This window comes from Marmota monax, unplaced genomic scaffold (assembly GCF_021218885.2).
Source record: "Marmota monax isolate L192 unplaced genomic scaffold, Marmota_monax_Labrador192_F-V1.1 WCK01_AAM20220418_F8-fsc00205, whole genome shotgun sequence".
Lineage (NCBI taxonomy): Eukaryota > Metazoa > Chordata > Mammalia > Rodentia > Sciuridae > Marmota > Marmota monax.
The window spans coordinates 73,895-81,830 of NW_026692417.1; the positions used below are offsets into that span (position 1 = coordinate 73,895).

Here is a 7,936-nt window from a genome sequence, read left to right on the forward strand (position 1 = left end):
GTGGGTGCTGGCACGGGCCCCCACGGTGGGATTTCTACGTCTGTCAGCACCAAGGGCTGAGTGGGTTGGGCTGCCCAGGCTGGGGGCCTGCTATCAATGGTGGGAATGGAGCTACCCCTGGACCTGGAGATCCCAGGTGTCCAAACTACTGACAGCTGGCAGAGGTGGGGGCTCTGGGCTTCTTCCTGTCAGAAACCCCAGGTGGGATGGTGGCTCCAGGGATGAGGGGCTTCTTCCCTCGGGGAGCGTGTTTAGGTACCTTTCAAGACGGCAGACTGAGGAATCAGACCAGAGACTCTGCGTCTAATAGAAGATAAAGTTGGTCCTCATCTTCATCTCGTGGGGGCAGGCCCCAAATTCCTTAATAAGACTCCTATAGCACAAGAGTTAAAACCAAGAATCAACAAATGGGACGAATTCAAACTGAAAAAGTTTTTTCTCAGCAAGAGAAATCATATGCGAGGTGAATAGGGAGCCTACATCCTGGGAACCAATTTTTACCCCTCAAACATCAGATAGAGCTCTAATCTCTAGAGTGTACAAAGAACTCAAAAAGTTAAACAACAAAAAAGCAGATAACCCAATCAACAAATGGGCCAAGGACTTGGACAGAAACTTCTCAGAAGAGGACACACCATCAATTAACAAATACATGAAAAAATGCTCACCATCTCTAGCAATCAGAGAAATGCAAATCAAAACCACCCTAAGATACCATCTCACTCCAGTCAGAAAGGCAGCCATTATGAAGTCAAACAACAATAAGTGCTGGCGAGGATGGGGGGGGGGGGTAAGGTACACTCATACATTGCTGGTGGGACTGCAAATTGGTGCAGCCAATTTGGAAAGCAGTATGGAGATTCCTTGGAAAGCTGGGAATGGAACCACCATTTGACCCAGCTATTCTCCTTCTTGGATTATACCCAAAAGACCTAAGAAGTGCATACTACAGGGACACAGCCACATCAATGTTTACAGCAGCACAATTCACAATAGCTAGAATGTGGAACCAACCTAGATGCCCTTTAATAGATGAATGGATTAAAAAATGTGGCATTTATACACAATGAAATATTACTCAGCACTAAAAAATAACAAGATCATGGCATTTGCAGGGAAATGGATGGCAAAGAAGGCCCAGTGTGAGAAGGTGGCTGTAGGCAGAGCGGGACAGCCGTTGCCAAGGAAGAAATGCTCATCCATGGGGAATACGGGTAGGCCACAGGAATGAAAGTTTCCTTTGCCGTCACATCAATAGGGGGACCTCTGAGGCTGCCACCACTTCTGGAACTGGCCTGTCCAGTCACCACTGAGGACCTGAACTGGGAGAAACAGAAAGCTCCGCAGCACATCCACTGCCTTCTGATGGGTGAGTCCCAGGCCATCTGGGACAGCTATACCATGCCCCCCAACCCCAGCCCATGTGTGGGCCCCTCTACCTGGGGAGGGGCCAAGCCTCTGGCATCAGTGGGCCTCAGCCAGACCTTGCCTTACCACCCCAGCACTGCCTCCCCGCCCAAAGTGGGTGGGCGCTGCTCTCTCCTCCCAGAGACACCCTCCTACCTCCAAACTTTGTGTCCCCCTCTTCCACAGCCTGCCAACTGTTGCTTGGCCCTTCCTCCCAGGCCCTCTCCCAGCACCTTGGCAGGCTTGGCTCTGCAGCCAGGGGCTCCCTTGGGGGCCACCCTCATGAACACCATTATGACTTCACAGTCCCCCTTCCCCCACATCTGGGGCCTCCATCTGACTCCAGTAGGAACTTCCTACTCTCTCACCAGGGCCCAAAGCCCAACAGTACTCACAGGGCCTCAGCAGTAGACAGCTCCAGTCTGTCACCTTTTTTTTAATTTTTACTTATTTTTTTTAGTCATACATGACAGAATGTGTGTGGGTGCTGACATGAGCCCCCACGGTGGGATTTCTACGTCTGTCAGCACCAAGGGCTGAGTGGGTTGGGCTGCCCAGGCTGGGGGCCTGCTATCAATGGTGGGAATGGAGCTACCCCTGGACCTGGAGATCCCAGGTGTCCAAACTACTGACAGCTGGCAGAGGTGGGGGCTCTGGGCTTCTTCCTGTCAGAAACCCCAGGTGGGATGGTGGCTCCAGGGATGAGGGGCTTCTTCCCTCGGGGAGCGTGTTTAGGTACCTTTCAAGACGGCAGACTGAGGAATCAGACCAGAGACTCTGCGTCTAATAGAAGATAAAGTTGGTCCTCATCTTCATCTCGTGGGGGCAGGCCCCAAATTCCTTAATAAGACTCCTATAGCACAAGAGTTAAAACCAAGAATCAACAAATGGGACGAATTCAAACTGAAAAAGTTTTTTCTCAGCAAGAGAAATCATATGCGAGGTGAATAGGGAGCCTACATCCTGGGAACCAATTTTTACCCCTCAAACATCAGATAGAGCTCTAATCTCTAGAGTGTACAAAGAACTCAAAAAGTTAAACAACAAAAAAGCAGATAACCCAATCAACAAATGGGCCAAGGACTTGGACAGAAACTTCTCAGAAGAGGACATACCATCAATTAACAAATACATGAAAAAATGCTCACCATCTCTAGCAATCAGAGAAATGCAAATCAAAACCACCCTAAGATACCATCTCCCTCCAGTCAGAAAGGCAGCCATTATGAAGTCAAACAACAATAAGTGCTGGCGAGGAGGGGGGGGGGGGGTAAGGTACACTCATACATTGCTGGTGGGACTGCAAATTGGTGCAGCCAATTTGGAAAGCAGTATGGAGATTCCTTGGAAAGCTGGGAATGGAACCACCATTTGACCCAGCTATTCTCCTTCTTGGATTATACCCAAAAGACCTAAGAAGAGCATACTACAGGGACACAGCCACATCAATGTTTACAGCAGCACAATTCACAATAGCTAGAATGTGGAACCAACCTAGATGCCCTTTAATAGATGAATGGATTAAAAAATGTGGCATTTATACACAATGAAATATTACTCAGCACTAAAAAATAACAAGATCATGGCATTTGCAGGGAAATGGATGGCAAAGAAGGCCCAGTGTGAGAAGGTGGCTGTAGGCAGAGCGGGACAGCCGTTGCCAAGGAAGAAATGCTCATCCATGGGGAATACGGGTAGGCCACAGGAATGAAAGTTTCCTTTGCCGTCACATCAATAGGGGGACCTCTGAGGCTGCCACCACTTCTGGAACTGGCCTGTCCAGTCACCACTGAGGACCTGAACTGGGAGAAACAGAAAGCTCCGCAGCACATCCACTGCCTTCTGATGGGTGAGTCCCAGGCCATCTGGGACAGCTATACCATGCCCCCCAACCCCAGCCCATGTGTGGGCCCCTCTACCTGGGGAGGGGCCAAGCCTCTGGCATCAGTGGGCCTCAGCCAGACCTTGCCTTACCACCCCAGCACTGCCTCCCCGCACAAAGTGGGTGGGCGCTGCTCTCTCCTCCCAGAGACACCCTCCTACCTCCAAACTTTGTGTCCCCCTCTTCCACAGCCTGCCAACTGTTCCTTGGCCCTTCCTCCCAGGCCCTCTCCCAGCACCTTGGCAGGCTTGGCTCTGCAGCCAGGGGCTCCCTTGGGGGCCACCCTCATGAACACCATTATGACTTCACAGTCCCCCTTCCCCCACATCTGGGGCCTCCATCTGACTCCAGTAGGAACTTCCTACTCTCTCACCAGGGCCCAAAGCCCAACAGTACTCACAGGGCCTCAGCAGTAGACAGCTCCAGTCTGCCACCTTTTTTTTAATTTTTACTTATTTTTTTAGTCATACATGACAGAATGTGTGTGGGTGCTGACATGGGCCCCCACGGTGGGATTTCTACGTCTGTCAGCACCAAGGGCTGAGTGGGTTGGGCTGCCCAGGCTGGGGGCCTGCTATCAATGGTGGGAATGGAGCTACCCCTGGACCTGGAGATCCCAGGTGTCCAAACTACTGACAGCTGGCAGAGGTGGGGGCTCTGGGCTTCTTCCTGTCAGAAACCCCAGGTGGGATGGTGGCTCCAGGGATGAGGGGCTTCTTCCCTCGGGGAGCGTGTTTAGGTACCTTTCAAGACGGCAGACTGAGGAATCAGACCAGAGACTCTGCGTCTAATAGAAGATAAAGTTGGTCCTCATCTTCATCTCGTGGGGGCAGGCCCCAAATTCCTTAATAAGACTCCTATAGCACAAGAGTTAAAACCAAGAATCAACAAATGGGACGAATTCAAACTGAAAAAGTTTTTTCTCAGCAAGAGAAATCATATGCGAGGTGAATAGGGAGCCTACATCCTGGGAACCAATTTTTACCCCTCAAACATCAGATAGAGCTCTAATCTCTAGAGTGTACAAAGAACTCAAAAAGTTAAACAACAAAAAAGCAGATAACCCAATCAACAAATGGCCCAAGGACTTGGACAGAAACTTCTCAGAAGAGGACACACCATCAATTAACAAATACATGAAAAAATGCTCACCATCTCTAGCAATCAGAGAAATGCAAATCAAAACCACCCTAAGATACCATCTCACTCCAGTCAGAAAGGCAGCCATTATGAAGTCAAACAACAATAAGTGCTGGCGAGGATGGGGGGGGGGGGGAAGGTACACTCATACATTGCTGGTGGGACTGCAAATTGGTGCAGCCAATTTGGAAAGCAGTATGGAGATTCCTTGGAAAGCTGGGAATGGAACCACCATTTGACCCAGCTATTCTCCTTCTTGGATTATACCCAAAAGACCTAAGAAGAGCATACTACAGGGACACAGCCACATCAATGTTTACAGCAGCACAATTCACAATAGCTAGAATGTGGAACCAACCTAGATGCCCTTTAATAGATGAATGGATTAAAAAATGTGGCATTTATACACAATGAAATATTACTCAGCACTAAAAAATAACAAGATCATGGCATTTGCAGGGAAATGGATGGCAAAGAAGGCCCAGTGTGAGAAGGTGGCTGTAGGCAGAGCGGGACAGCCGTTGCCAAGGAAGAAATGCTCATCCATGGGGAATACGGGTAGGCCACAGGAATGAAAGTTTCCTTTGCCGTCACATCAATAGGGGGACCTCTGAGGCTGCCACCACTTCTGGAACTGGCCTGTCCAGTCACCACTGAGGACCTGAACTGGGAGAAACAGAAAGCTCCGCAGCACATCCACTGCCTTCTGATGGGTGAGTCCCAGGCCATCTGGGACAGCTATACCATGCCCCCCAACCCCAGCCCATGTGTGCGCCCCTCTACCTGGGGAGGGGCCAAGCCTCTGGCATCAGTGGGCCTCAGCCAGACCTTGCCTTACCACCCCAGCACTGCCTCCCCGCCCAAAGTGGGTGGGCGCTGCTCTCTCCTCCCAGAGACACCCTCCTACCTCCAAACTTTGTGTCCCCCTCTTCCACAGCCTGCCAACTGTTCCTTGGCCCTTCCTCCCAGGCCCTCTCCCAGCACCTTGGCAGGCTTGGCTCTGCAGCCAGGGGCTCCCTTGGGGGCCACCCTCATGAACACCATTATGACTTCACAGTCCCCCTTCCCCCACATCTGGGGCCTCCATCTGACTCCAGTAGGAACTTCCTACTCTCTCACCAGGGCCCAAAGCCCAACAGTACTCACAGGGCCTCAGCAGTAGACAGCTCCAGTCTGCCACCTTTTTTTAAATTTTTACTTATTTTTTTAGTCATACATGACAGTAGAATGCAATTTGATGTATAATACATACATGGAAGGCACATACATCAATCATATTGTCTATTCTATTCTGCTGCCCTTCCTATCCCCCCTACTCCTCCCCTCCTCTCCTATCCTTTCTCTCTATCCAATCTAATGTGACACTTTTTTTTCTTTTTCTCATTACAACATCATATATGTATTCTGTATAACAATGAGGTTCTCCTTCCATCTTCTGTGCAACTCCCCTTCTCCCTCTTTTTCCCTCCCACCTCTCTTCCCTATTTAGTGGTAGTCTTCTTCTCATGCTCTTCCTCCCTATCCCATTTTGAGTCACCCCCCTTATATCAGAGAAGACATTCAGCATTTGTTTTTAGGGACTGGCTAACTTCACTTAGCATAATCTGCTCTAATGCCATCCATTTGCCTGCAAATGCCATGATTTTATTATTTTTTAGTGCTGAGTAATATTCCATTGAGTGTACCTTTTTCCCCCGCATCCTCGCCAGCACTCATTGTTGTTTGACTTCATAATGGCTGCCATCCCTGGGATGAAGACCCTGGGCAGCTTGCTGTTGGGTGGGCCTGGAGCCCTCCTCTCCAGGGTTTGGAGACCTCTAGTGGAGCTATAGGAGCTCTGATGGCCTTTCTCTTGGAGCAGGAGCTCATACAGAAGGCCCAGGATATCTCAGCTCTGACTTGGGAACTCTGGGTGCGGAAGATTCCCTGCCTGGGCACAAAGGAAGGCAGGTGGCTATGGGCCACCAGGAGCCTAAAGTCATATTGTGCTCCTCCAGTGATATGGGCTCCCCCTCTGATGTTCTCTATATGCAGGGCCTTCCACTTGCTCATCCACCCTTGGCCACTGTCTCCAAGGGCACTGAGCACAGTCTTCCCTGGGCAGGGCTCTCGGGTGTACCATGGTGCTACAAGCTGGCAAGCAGTGGCTCTCTGCTCCTATGCCATACAAGGCATCTGTTTGCCGAGTGGGTGGTCTAGGCTGCAGGAGTTAGTGAAAGGTGCAGCTGACAGCATCATCTTCTTAGGAGACCAGGCATGTGGAGGATGGAGGTAATGTCCAGGTCTCCCAGGACCTGGGACCAGCAGCAAGGAGGCACTTTGCTCAACTGCTGATGTGCAGTTCCAGGATGGCAGCAGGACAACCTGGGAGTTGTGCCGCGGGGCTGGCCAGAGTGGCCAACCACTGTAGGTAAGGTCAGGGGACTCTGTGACTGGACTTCATTCGGGACACTTCTGGCAGGTCCGTGCCCGCCAGGGCCGGGGCAGGGTTGAGGGACAAAGCTTACCCTGAGAAGTACCCATGGCAGCAGTAAGGGTTAGGGAAGACGACGGGATTCAGGGATTCCAGAGCTGAGCACAAAGGGTCCTTCTTCTGCTGCCAGCGCGGCTTGAGGCGAAAGGGCAATGTCAGACCCGTGGCCAGGACCCAGCTTTTAAAGGTTTGAGTAGATAATGCGGGCACGTGCAGAAAACCGTCAACAAAGGGTTGCATCACAAAGGGATGCACGCACATGCAATGGCTGTGTGCGCACCCCGCCCCCCATGCAGGCGGGATAGGCCCTTGAACTGTGAACTTGGTGTGTGCCTGGGTCCTGGGGCGACTGTGAAGCCCTGGCACTGGGGCTGCAGAGCTAAATCCCGCTGGTCCACCAGCTGACCCAGTGAGGTTGCCCAATCATCTGGGAAAGGTTGTAGACATTGGGTTTGAGGGTCAGCAGCTACGGCAGTGGCAGGGATCCCTCCTGTCGAGCTGGTGCAACACCCCCTCATCCCCGCTGCGCTCCTCTCCAGAGGCGTCATAATAGCTGCACAAGTGGGCTGGAGTCCAGTGGACGTGGGGGGCGAGGACAGTGGAGGGCTGAGCAGCCTCTGGCTGGCAAGTAGAGGGCTGGTCTTGGGGCCCGGAGCAGTTGGGGACTAGGGTACACATGCAGTGTTCAACTGGCGGTACCTGCACCTCCAGTACAGGGACATGCTGCCCATGCCTCCTGGCGGTGGTGGTGGGGGAGGGTGTGGTAATCTCTGACAAAGTGGGCTGTGGCTTGGGCCACAATAAGAGCACCCCAGGTGCCACCAAGGGTGGAGAAGGGCAGAGGGCGGGAGCCGGGAATGGCAGGGCTGGGGGCGGAGTGGAGTCACCCGCAGGCCTCTGAAGGGGGAAGCGATGACAGGTGATAGGCTGTGGGCCAGCACAGGACTGGTCCTGCAGGTGTGCAGCTGTGAGTCTTGCCAAGATCTCGCTCACTGGGCCTGGCACGCGACACTCTGTCCTCCCCTGTCGCAGTG

General features: G+C 52.0%; 1 long non-coding RNA gene across 5 annotated transcripts in view; it reads right to left on the bottom strand.

Annotated features, from left to right (window-relative positions):
• LOC124091563 (uncharacterized) overlaps nt 1-7,733 on the bottom strand; it is a 32,925-nt gene extending 25,192 nt beyond the window's left edge. For 2 of the 5 annotated variants that reach the window (XR_006851387.2, XR_006851388.2), the window contains exons 1-4: nt 6,937-7,722; nt 4,033-4,146; nt 2,147-2,260; nt 260-373 (exon numbers count right to left, since the gene is read on the bottom strand). This is a non-coding gene — a long non-coding RNA (uncharacterized LOC124091563). Of the gene's footprint in view, nt 1-259; nt 374-2,146; nt 2,261-4,032; nt 4,147-5,336; nt 5,721-6,936 lie in introns of those variants that run through there. The other 3 variants (XR_009226667.1, XR_006851386.2, XR_009226668.1) reach the window with 3 other exon arrangements.
• Nucleotides 7,734-7,936: the final 203 nt, after the last annotated feature.